Source organism: Apodemus sylvaticus, chromosome 17 (assembly GCF_947179515.1).
Source record: "Apodemus sylvaticus chromosome 17, mApoSyl1.1, whole genome shotgun sequence".
NCBI lineage: Eukaryota > Metazoa > Chordata > Mammalia > Rodentia > Muridae > Apodemus > Apodemus sylvaticus.
Window position 1 is genome coordinate 54,286,857 of NC_067488.1, and position 12,891 is coordinate 54,299,747.

Here is a 12,891-nt window from a genome sequence, read left to right on the forward strand (position 1 = left end):
TGACTTTGGTCAAGGTTAACTTCTCCCAGAAAGCCAGGATCCTGCTCCACCTAGGGTGGAGCGCTCGTAGTAAAGGTTAAGTTCATTGTTCCTCCAGGTCTAGGAATTCCTGAATTAAGCAGGTGACCCACCCAGCTGCCGGAGCAGTCAAGACGAGGACCTCCAAGAGAAGCTAGACAACTTCCACCGGAACTCAGCCTGGAGTCTGGGGGGAAGGGTTTGCCCAAACTGTTAAAAGGTCTGGCGCCATTAAAGTTTACGGCTTTGATCAGTGAACATTGACTTAGCCGCGCTTTCTTTTCGCCCCTCTTCCCTATAACCCCAAGATTCTCTCAACAGGTAACCCGGTTTACATGTGGCTGCGGGCAGCTACAATCCTGGCCCAGCCATGGATGTCAGCATCCCGGTGCTAGATGCTGGTCCTCCACCTTGCAGCACTGGCTAACACTTCCTCCCCCTTGATGCTTTGAAGATGCTGAAAGTAAGCAATAGCAGGGAGCATGGGGTGATGAGCATGGGTGTCCTGGGAGCCACGAGGTGAAAGGGCCTCCTCCCTCTGTCTGTGTGACATGACCCCAAGAGTCCAAAGACCTGGCCAAGGTCATACAATGGTCAGACAACCAAGGCTAGAGACAGGTCGTCAGCTCCCAGATTGCAGCACTCAGGATGTGGATGAACGGGCTATGCTTGCTTCCCGTCCTTGAGTGATCTAGTCCCAGGATACACCAGCCCCGAGGCTGGGACTCTAGTGGAATCTGGAATCACAGGGAGACTGGGGCTTCACAGATTTCTGGCAGCTCTCCAAGGTGGCTGTGACTCAAGGGATAAGTGGCCAGCACGTTGTAGGCACCTCCTGTCTTGCTCTTTCTGCTGCAGCTGGCCTCACAGGGCAGCTGAGGGAGAGAGCCAAGGTGTCTGATTGCTTGGTCATTGGGAAGGCATGATTCCCACTTAGCAATCAGTTCAGGCTTCCTGCCCCATAGGCAGCATGGTCACATGAGTCCAGGTCACATGAGCCCTGATGCCAAAGAGGATCCCTGGGGCCTCTGTGAGCACCAGGTTGGCTTTTGCCCCTGTACCCCTTCCCATAGTTGGGACCTGCTAGTCTCTCCCCCCAAGATCTCTGTCCTCACCCTCCTTCCAGGGCAAAGATCCTAGAGGTTACTTTAGGGCTCAAGGCTGACTTTTGCCCAATCTGGACTGTTCTGTCTCCTTTACCTGTTCCCTCTTTACCCCTCTGCTGTCTCTGCCCCCATCTTAGCCAGGACTCTGGAAGGGTTCAGTCCCCATCCTGAGCCTCAGATTTTCATCTTCAGAGCAGAGATTATTGTGCCATGCCTTAGGACCAGCATGGAGATTAAATATGATTGTTGTTACCAGTCCTGAACACGGGGCTCTCTCTATTCTAGTTCTCATCTGATTTGAGCCGGGCATTTTTCTCCTGGCACCACCATCGCTAGGTGTGGTCCCTGCCTGAGATGTAGGACCACATGCCTATCAACCTCAGGACTCTGAACCTCTCCCCTACAACCTGCATCTCAACTGTCTAAAACCCAAGCCTCCTGGCTACACCCTTTCAGTTCTCTCTCTCTCTCTCTCTCTCTCTCTCTCTCTCTCTCCCTCTCTCCCTCCCTCCCTCCCTCCCCCTCTCTCTTCCCCTCTCCCTCTTCCTCTCCCTCTCCCTCCTTCTCTCTCTCCTCTTTCTCTCCCTCTCTCCCTCTCTCTCCTTTTCTCTCCCTCTTTTTCTCTCCCTCTCTCCCTCTCTCTCTCCCTCTCTCTCTCCCTCTCCCTCCTTCCCTCTCTGTCTCTCCCTCTCCCTCCTTTTCTCTCTCCCTCTTTCTCTCCCTCTCTCTCCCTCTCCCCCTTCTCTCTCCCTCTTTCTCTCTCCCTCTCTCCTTCTCTCCCTCTCTCCTTCTCTCCCTCTCCCTCCTTCCCTCTCTCTGTCTCTCCCTCTTTCTCTCTCCCTCTCTCTCCCTCTCCCTCCTTCTTTCTCTCTCCCTCTCCCTCCTTCTCTCTCCTCCTCTCTCTCCCCCTCTATCCCTCCATCTCTCTCCTTCTCTCTCTCCCTCTATCTCCCTCTCTCCCTCCCTCTCTCTCCCTCTCTCCTCTCCCTCTCTCTCCCTCTCTCTCTCTTTCCCTCCTTCTCTCTCTCCCTCTCCCTTTCCCTCTCCCTCCTTTCCTCTCTCTGTCTCCCTCTCTCTCTCCCTCTCCTCTCCCTCTCTCCCTCTCTCTCCCTCTCTTGCTCTCTCTCCCTCTCCCTCTTTCCCTCCCCCTCCCTCCCCCCCTCTCCTGCCACCTCTGGCTTTGTGAATACTGTGAACATCTGCAGAATGGCTCATACGGTGAAATCTCCTCCATGGAGAAGGATTTCTAGAGGGAAGCTAGCTACCCTTGCCTAGCTTCACACTCTGCCCTGAACCGGAAGTCCTTGGTCTCTGCTTCTGTTATCCCTGCTCTACAGCTCTTTTCTGTCCCCATCACTGTTACCTGGAGAGCAGTTGTCCTCCCACCTAGGAGGGACTTCAGGTGCTTTGACTATAAGTAGAACTGACGTACAGTCCTTCTGCCCCTCAACCCCTCAACCCAGGGGCCAAACATAGCTCCCAGCTGTCCTGGTGCTAGCTCTTACTGAGCCAGTCCTCTTTTTTTATTCAAGAGGTAAAGAGGAGCCTTCTAGGATCTAAACCATGGCTTCTGGAGAGATGAAATCTCTGTGTGAGTATGAGCAATAACTCTCTTCCCAAACACTGGAACAGGTAAGACATGCCATGTCTGGGCCACAGAATTCTATGAGAAACCCTCAGCAGAGGGAGGCACCATCCAGGGGCTGAAAAGCTGGGGCACAGAGCCTTGCTAAGTAGCTACTTCGGGGCTCTACATGCAAAGCTCAGTGGCCTGCCCCATGGGTACAGCACCCTCATTGCCCAGAAGAGGTGACAAGGGTTCTGGATTGTTTTAGGCAGCAGAGGTAAGCACTCAGGGTGTCAGCCTGTGTGAAGCCAGCTGAAGGTAGCTGGTTCTTAGGGATGGAAGGGCACAGAAGAATACAGGGAGAGGGTCGACAGGGATTGCAGAGGCCAGGAGCACCAGTATGGAGCCCGGAGGAGGAGGGCTGGAGGTCCTGATGTGGAGAAGGGAGAGGTTAAGATTGTTCCAGCGCTAAGTGTGAACGATGTAGGACAAACTAGACACCCCAGGGTGCTCTTTATACTGCCTGCCCCACTTTCAGAAGCTATGTCTGAATTCCCAGGCAGCCCCCACAGGTTTAAACCAGGAAAGGAAGAAATAAATTCTTTGTGGCCCTTTCCCATAAGCTGTTACAATTCTATCTTTGTTCCCCTCATGAAGCAAAAGGCTGGAGAAATGGACAGCTTTTCAAAATTCTGTGGAGCCTTAAATAGAAGGTCTAGGGCAGGCTGAGCCCCTACCATTTACTGGGGCACCAGCTGGAAGAGGGAGGAACTACAGGCATATCTCAGCTGCCTTTTGGGATGACCTTCAATCGGAAGACACTTGCTGCGGAGCCGGAGAAATTGGCAAACAGGCACCAGGGAAGGTCGACATCAAAGCTGTTGTCTGCATCATTCAAAGAAGCTGTCCCCGCTGACCTTGGCTTTGTGGAGTTCAAGGTCAAGGCCTTCCTGGATGTGAGGAGCCGGTGGGTCAGTGGACTAAGCTCTGGGCAGATGCTGCCCTCGGCTGCCTCCAGTACTCCTAACTACGAGAGAACAAATCAAAGGCTTAAGTGTGTGCTCATGTTCAAACACAACCATGCACAGATGCATCCCCTCGAACAGGAGCTCACAGACAAACGTAGGTGTGCACGTAAAAGCAGGGATACATGCTCACACATACATGTACAAGTCTACTTTTTTTTTATATCTGAAATGGCACCTCTGCTCGCATGTGTGATTATTCCAAGCAACCGGTGACCTTGGGGAACACGGCCCACTGATTTGATAGAATGTCTGCTATGATAAGATCCAAGCTATCTCCTCTCTAGCGAGAGGGCTACAAGAATTTGTGTTCTTATCCATGTGCCCCAAGCCAGAAACCCTTGGAGGAATGTGGAGTCAGCTGGATGCTCTTAAAAGTTGCTGTTTTCCTTTTGTTGCCTCTGCTTTACTACAATTTGTTACTATGTGTCCTTGGTCCTTGAGAGCAGATACTTTGAGACCATAAATAGTGGGTTACATTTTCACCTACTTACTCTACCATCCATGGGTGTCACAATGGCTACATAATTTATTGTTGTTGTTATTGTTATTATTATTGTTACTACTAATTATTATTGAGACATGGTTTCTCTGTGTAGGTTGGCTGTCCTGGAACTAGCTTTGTAGACCAGGGGGGCCTCAAACTCAAAGAAATCCACCTGCCTCTGCCTCCAGAGTGCTGGGATTAAAGGAATGTGCCACCGCTGACTGGCTCGTTTTATTAGTTTTTTAATCAGGATTGGGAAATTCTAGTTCCCAAGGAGTTTTTAGTCCAGTGAGAAAGACAGCTAAGACACAGACACCGCAATACATCAACATATAACAGGACACATGGAGGAGAGATCAAGGAGGCCTTCCTGGAGGAGCTAATGCCCGCAATGTGAACCATTAAAGGAAAAGCGGAAGTGAGCACCAGAGACGCCCGACAGAAGGAAAAGTGAGCAGGGAGAAGCACAACTCAAGTCCGGTGCCTGGAGAGAGGTGAGACAAGGCTGGGTCATGGGGCTCTGCCCAGGACTGCAGGCTGCCTCAGCATAGGGGTGTGGCAAGGGGAGGGGCTCTGCAGGAGCCTGACAGCCTATGGGGTCAGTCAGGTGGGGCATGAGCAGAAAGGGTCACTGGGTGGAGGGAAGCTCTCCGCACTTGCCCATCACCTCTGCCCTCCTGAAGCCCCTCTAAGCATCTGGAAATAAAACAAGTCCCAAGTAGGTAAAGCCACAAGCCAAAGTCACCCTAGAGTCAATTCAGTTTCAGAACAAATGGATTAAGGGAGAGAGAGCCTTGCCCAGGCCGAGGGGCCTCCCTCCTGGAGCCTGGAGGTCTTCGAGACCCAGAGAAAACCCCATGGGGCTCAGCCAATTTAGAGGGTTCTTGGGGACCTTGGGTCCTGCCAGGTCTGTCCTAGCTGACCAATGTCTTGAACTTCCTTCCAAAGAAGGCAGGGGTGACCAGGCAAAGAGGTGCAACTCTGGCCTTTGCTTCTCTCAGCCTGGGGACTGAGTATCCCCCACCCCATTCTGGGCTGAGGAGCCACATGGAAGTCCGGCTTTGAGTCTGCCCTTTTGTCAGTGTGCCAGAGCAAGCCCCCCTTGCAGTTCTTTCTTCCTGCTCCCAGCAGGATCTGCGGCTGTTCAGATCAAAGCCAGAACACGGGACAGTGGCAGGGAGGAACTGGGGTGACCAGCCATGCACATGGTAGAAGCACAAAGAGACTGTCCTTGCCCCAGGATGGGCTTGGGTGGTGACCTTCAGCTGGCCAACTCTGGCCTTGCTGGATTCACTGAAAGAAGTCAAGTCCCCAGGGCCATGGGCTCGGGGCTAATTCTAGGCCCAGGCAAAGCACAGAGCACGAGACACTAAACATAATTCTCTACAAGGCTCTGTCTGGAAGGAAGGTCATGTGGTTACCTCCTTTCCCCCAGTCAGGGCACGCCTCCCTGGCACTCTCCCTCTGGGGCCTGTCAGAGTCACACCTCCAGATACTACGCAGAATCCCAAACTGGCAGGGGCACCGGCAGGGGCGTTCGTGACCAGCCAGCCCAGCCTCTCATCTTACAGCTAGGGACAGACTGCCCGGAGGCCAAGGTCACAGAGCCTAGGAGGACAGCCCAGCATGGGGACACTTGAACAGAGGCTCCATGCATCTGGACCAGGTCCACACTTTCTCTACCTCAACTTCCACTGCTGGGCGTAGGCGAAGGAGCAGCCGCAGGAGGCTCGCCCAGAGCCTTCTTACAGTACCTTGAGGTTTCATCAGTTGCCACTCTGGGCAGTAGAGTTGGGGAGTTAGCGCTGGGATGGTGACAGCCTTCAGTGCTGTGGTCAAAATCTCTGCCTGGTGACTACCCTCTGGGACATACAAGGGACGTCATGGGTCACTCGTCCGAGTGCATCTCCATCTCCAGTTGCCTAGTCGCTGGCATGTGGAGTCAGTGATATTCTCAACTTAAATAAGGGCTCCAGAGACTGGGAGATGGCTCAATTAGAAGAGTACCCACTGTACTAGCATGAGGGCCTGGATTGGGAACTCCCTACCCCCACAGAGAAGTTGGGTATGGCCACTTAAGACTGTAATTCCAGTGCTGGTGTGTGTGTGTGTGTGTGTGTGTGTGTGTGTGTGGAAAAAGAAGGGTTACCATGAATGCATGCACATCTACATGTAAATGTGTGTATACATAGTTACAACACAGACACACACACACACACACACACCTAGAAAGAAAACTTCCCTAGCATCCAAAAGGAAGAAAAAGGAAAGGAAAAATAGACACTGTCATGAAGTCTGTGGCTTACAGGCTCGGCATTCTGAGTTTTATCTCTGGGTGACCCAGTGAACGTCAGGCCATAGATTTGGTTTCAAATGACCTGGGGTGGTAGCTGTGTAAGCAAACAGAAGTCGTTGTTAGACGGAGCCTCTACATTCAGTCTCATGGAACATAGAAAAGATCGGCTCAAAAGCACGGAGAAGCGCTGGGTGGTACACACCGGAAAAACTATACCCAGTGTACCACGAGGAAGAAGCACAAGACAGAAGCCAGGCGAGGCAGTGGATGTCCATAGCAGTGCACGGGAAGCTGAGACAAGGAGGATTATCAGGAGTTTTAGGTCAGCCAGGGCTGTAGAGCAAGGCTCAGTCTCAACCCAAGAGCATCCAACTGAGCAGCAGCTTCCAGACGCTTATCAGAGATGATGTCTTAACCGTGATAGAGAGAGGACCACACTTAGGCCCAGCACATGCTGTAGCTCAGCTTCTGTGATGGTTTGGATGAAAATGGCCCCAGAGACTCAGGCAGTGGCCTTATTGGAGGTGTGCCCTTGTTGGTGTTGGAGGAAGTGTGTCACTGGGCTGTGGGCTTCGAGGTTTCAGAAACTAAAGCCAAGCCCTGTGTCACTCTCTCTTCCTGATGCCTGCAGATCCAGATGTAGGACTCTCAGCTACCTCTCCAGTGCCGTGTCTGCCTGGATGCTGCCATGCTTCCCACCATGTCGCTAATGGACCATACTTCTGAACTGTAAGCCAGCCCCAATGAAATGTTTTCCTTTATAAGAGTTGCCATGGTCATGGTGTTTCTTCCTGGCAAAAACAAAAACAAACAAGAAACGAAGACAGCTTTTCTCAAAAATCCTGCAGAGGACTGTCTTGTATAGGGAGTCCCAGGCAGGCAGGTGTCCAAGGGGTAGAGAAAGGAGATAGGGGTAGAGAAAGTCTGTTCTGACTTTCTTATGCACACCTGTTATATCACTGTGCTTTTCCTCCTCAGTGAGTGGCAGCCAGGGAGGAACAGATTTGCTCTTAATTAGTGAAGTATTAGCAAGGGACTGGAGAGATGGCTCAGTAGGTAAGGCTGCTTACACCTCACCTTGACCCTCAGGACCCACGACCCTCGGGACCCACGTGGTAGAAAGAAAGAACCGACTCCCGCAAGTTTTCCTCTGCCCTTCACATGTGTGCCATGGTGTGTAAACACTCCCTCCAATAAAATTTTAAAATGTAAAATATATTTTTATGGGCTGGAGAGCTAGCTCAGTGGTTAAGAGCACCAACTGCTCTTCCAGAGGTCCTGAGTTCAATTCCCAGCATGGCTCACAGCCATCTGTAATGAGATCCAGTGACCTCCTCTGGTGTGTCTGAAGACAGCTACAGTGTGCTCATGTACATAAAATAAATAAATAAATCTTTATTTTTTTTTTAAAAAAAAGTGTAAGCAAGTATAGTCAGTAAAGCCCTGTAAGCATGAGGACTGAGTTCAAGTCTCTCAACCCACTTTTAAAACAAAAGAGCCAGGCACAGTAATGCACCCCTGTAATCCCAGTGCTGGGAAGGGAGAGACAAGCGGGTTCCCGGAACTCACTGGCCAGCTGGGTGGACTGGCTTGCTTGACAAGTTCTAGACCAGTGGGAGACTCTCTCAACAGGAAAAATGGATGATTCCTGAGGAACAATACCCAGGGTTGTCCTTTGGCTTGCACACATGCACTTGTAGCCATATCCAAAGACACACACGCACACGCACACACACACACACATGCACACAAAGTCCCCGCTCTGAACAAACTACCTGGTTTTCCATGGTTATTTTCTTTCTAAATTCCCTTGCAATTTCCCCAACCTGTCTGGGATTGCTAATGAGCTTGGAGTTCAGATCCCCAAAGTCATTTAAGTCACGTCTGTAGGCAGCAGTACACTCATGATTGAATTTTAGCACTTGGACCTGCCTGCTTCTGTGAATTGCAGCCCCCTCCCCCCAAACTCTTGACAAGATAGCTGCTTTTCTGTGTGATTAGGAGAACCTATCTGCTAACACCTCTCTGTCTTGGGGTTGAGACCACTCTCAGCTCTGGCCAGCTCAGTAGCATAGTTGCATTGTTCCTTATGTGTGCCTTCTCTGCATACTGACCTCTGCTCCTTCTGGGCCTGGGACAGGTTAGGACAAGCAGACAGGGAAGTCCTTCTGTTTGAGTCTGTGGTTGCCTGGCATCTCTCTTGGCTCTCTATTGCTTGTAAGACTAAGCCCCAGCCCCTTCGCCTACATTCCAAGACTCTCTGTGTCTTGGCAGGATGATTTTGCAGCCATACTTCTAGACTGTGGGGCTACAGAGCTGGCTCTTGCCTCTAGGTGGACAGCATGGCCGGCACCATACATCAGCAAGAAAAACCGCAAGCTGTTCTTCCGAGGGAGCCTACTGGGTGCCAAGGCCACACAGCTAGTGAAGACGAGCCCTTCCCCATCGGATGAGGGAAGGAGCCAGCAAATGATCCAGGAAGCAATAGACTGAGGTTTTTCCCAAGGCACCAGGGGTCTGTGGTGGCAAGTGCCAGGGATAGTAAGTAATTAGGTTAGACAGTGCATAGTCAGCCTAGGACATCGTAGCCCAAGATAATGAGAGAGTATCAAGATGTGGTTCAGCAACTGGGTAGAACCCAGGGCCCAGCTAGCCGCCTGTCAGTGCTGTGGTTACTGGGCAGGAAGATGGAAATCGCGCTCCAAAAGCACCAGCTCAGCCCTTGGCTCCCACTTAGCACTGCCACATAGGTTTAGGGTTGTTTTAGAAGTAAAACTCAGCACTAATACTTGACAGGGATGCCGATTCATCCCGGCACTTCCTCCCAGGGAATGTGGAGATGGGGGCTCAGTTCCCAGTCCATTCTTCAGCCAGCTAACCACTTTTTACTAAGAGGAAAGATGTCTTTCCCACGAGGGGAGGCTGCCCCCTGCCATGTCCCTCACTGCCCCAGGCCTTTTCCAAATACATGGAATGCCTCTTACACCATGAGAAACGACGCTTCCTTCCCTGAGTCTAGCTGCCCCTCCTAGGGTCCTTCCTGAGGCTGGCAGACAGAGAGAGGGAAACAAGCCTCTCCAATCTGAGCCCTGGGAGGGTGCCCAGTGCCTTGTGCCACAGCCCCGTGTGTGCAAAAACTCCTGCAGGCTGTGCCGCCCACACCCTGCTCCTTGGCCTCCTGGAAGATCAGAATCAAGCCCTCGCATAGAATCTTGTATTTCACGGTGCAAGTCTCAACATAAGCCAGTGTGTTGACTTGAAAAATAAATATCACAAATAAACCCGGGGGAGAGGGCTGGGCATGGAAAGGCCAGAACTACATCAAGAAGCCTTTGCAGCTCACCTAGTGTAGATAAGTAAACAGAGAGGCATTGGGGCCAGAGGTGGCAGGCAGCAGCAGGGATCTGGGATTTAACCTCCTTGGAGAGTCATCATGGGGCTGTTAGCACTCGGTGAGGCCCAGTCAGAACGAATTCATCCCTTCCTGATAAAACCAGCAAGTTACATACAGAATTTTCATTAAGAAAGAGTATTTCAATTTCAACTTGGTAGTGGCGTGCATGCCTTTAATCCTAGCATTCAGGAGGCAGAGGCAGGTGGATCTCTGAGTTTGAGGTTAGTCCTGTCTATAGAGCGAGTTCCAGGGCAGGCCTGTGTAGCCCTACATAGAGAAACCCAGTCTCAAAAACAACAACAACAACAAAAATATAAAAAAAACAAACAAAAACCACCCCCCCCAAAAAACCCAACCAAACCAAAACTAAGGGGTATTTTCAACAATAACAGATTATAAAAGGTACTCAGGAAAGAAAAAATATATTTCTTTAAACCAACAATAAAAGCTGAAACTCTTCAATACATCTTTTCCCCCCTCCAGTTTGCGGAGGAGGTTTATAAAGCAAAACAAAACAAAACAAAGGCTTTATTGAATGTGACCTATCCCCTTCTAGGGAACCAGGTGTGAGCCTAGAGCAATTCCACATTTTGGTAAAACCAGGGGCCACCCAGCTGGTCTTTCTCATCTACAGAGGCAGCTTTTCCTGAACTCTGCAGATATGCCGCAGGGCCCAAAGACCCTTCTACAGAGTGCTTTGGAGCCTGGGGCCTGCAGGCTGCTCTGGACAAGAGAGACTCTTGGGTAAAAGGGAAGAGAGTGGAGGGGAGGGCAGTGGGAGGAGGCATGCAGCTAGCTATAGGGTCTGCAGGAGGGAGAGCATAGCTGATGGGTAGCCAGCATCGGGCAACCAGAAACTGCCAGATAGTGGGGCAGGTGTGTGTGTGTGTGTGTGTGTGTGTATGCTGAGCTAGCTGTATGGTGTGTGGAAGGAGGGCCTGGAACAGAGGGCAGCTTCAGCCACAAGAAGAATGAGGCCAAGAAACTTCCTAGGGGAGGTACCTCTTGGCACAACTCTCAGGCTGGTGGTCATCACATTAAGAATAGGACCTGTCTTTCAAAAGGGTCATATGAGCACCTTCCTCATTCTCCCACAGGGATCCTGGGAAAGACACAACAGCCCTGCTTGCTAGATAGGAAGGCTCCTGTAGGAAGGAGTCAAGTCCAATGCCAAAGTTACAGAGTGACTAATGGGCGGAGCCAGACTCTGCACTAAGGGCACGGAGGTGGTAATGTGAACTTCCAAGCCCCCAGGAGGTGCTGAAACTCAGTATAAGAACCTAGAGAGGTTGGGTTTTTCCTGTCCATTCAGACAGAACAGCATTTAATTTATATAGCACGCATGATAAGAGATTAGCCATCAAATAGAATAGCTGTAATGATACACTGCAATAAACGTTACTTGAAAATGCATGAAATGCTTATTTCCATTTAGTAGTTTCAGATTGAATTTGACCACAGGTTCTTGAAAACAGGGCAAGCACATTTTCTTTATTTGTTCCAAAGCTGGGTCTCTTCTATTATGCCGGAGGCCATGGCTGTCCTGGAACTTGCTTGTGGACCAGACTAGCCTCAAACTCACAAAAATCCACCTTCCTCTTCCTGCCAAGTGCTTGGGTCCATGGCATGAGCTACCACACCTGGCATGCACTTGTCACTGACACACCAGGCCTTATCTCTACTATCCTGACCCTTGCCAAGAAGCTCATGTTCCTTCCTGCTGGTCTAGGTCAGAACAAATATCCTTTGAGAATTGAATCTGTCTTCTTTACTCTCACCATACACAGTGGGTCACTCTGCAAGTCCGAGCTCTGGGTTGGATAAAAAGCACCCATGACCCAGTGCCCAGAAGCATAGCCCACTGGGAATATAGTCACATGTATCCACAAGGGAAGTATCTGTGCACTGTGGAGGCAAGGAGGAGAGGGGTAAAGAGCAGAGTTACTGTAAGCAGGGTGCTTTGACCTTCCCAGATGTACAAAGACAGACAGACATCTGCCCCACGGCTAGCAAAGGCAGTCTGTAAACTTAGATTTGGAGACAGGTTAATTATCAAAAAGGGTAGTGTGTCCACGAGGCAGCAGTTTTCTAGCAGAAGGTTCCAGATCCTGCAGACCTCCAGTGAGTTCATAACTTTGCCCACCACCTCTGCCCAGGGGACAGCCAGTATTTGACATAGCCCTCATCCCAACTGTTGTTCTGGTGGGATTGCAGCTCTGCTTAAAACCAAGCTTCCCATAGACCTCAGCACAAATGCCAGACCTCCGTACTTCCCCTCCCCCCCAGCTTCCTGGGACAGGCCTCACCCACCTCTGCCCACTTAATATCACTTCCATGGTCTCCTTCCTTGAGCCTGTCTCTCCTTCTTGCCATGGCTTTTGAATTGTCTGATGCCAACCCCAAGAGTCTTAGAGCCAGGAATCTCCAGAGCACTAGGCTCCTATGTCTGCCAGAGCCTGAGGTGTCAAGCCAGCAGTTGGCCTCTGTACCAGATAAGTGCAGATCACAGAGTGGATATGAGGTCTGAGAGCATCCTCACTCTCTCCAACTGGCTTCTGCCCTTGATTTCCTCATCCGGGAAGTGGGGAGTAGGTGGAGCTGCCTTCCAGGGCTACTGTGAGTCTGGTGTCTAAGGTGAACATACTTTTTCCCTGGATGGTGAGAGCTAGAGAGCTAGTCTCAGAGTGGCATCTAAGGACATACCAGTGCTGGTCTTCACTGAAGTCCGCCTCGGGCCACCAGCAAGCAGTTCCCTGTTTTCCATCAGCAAATACCTACTTGCCCTGCCCTGGTGGACTTCCACCGCCTGATTGAGGGCACGCTTCCAGGAGATCAGAGGCCACTATCCTGGCAGATGACACACCATAGGAGGCTTTGCAGATCAGCAGAGAGCAAGTCAGTGACCCTCAGAGGCCTTGGGTGGTTCCTGGAAAGGACTTACATAAGTTGCAAGGTAAACATAGACGGGCCTGGACCCCAGACCCATGGGAGAATCTCC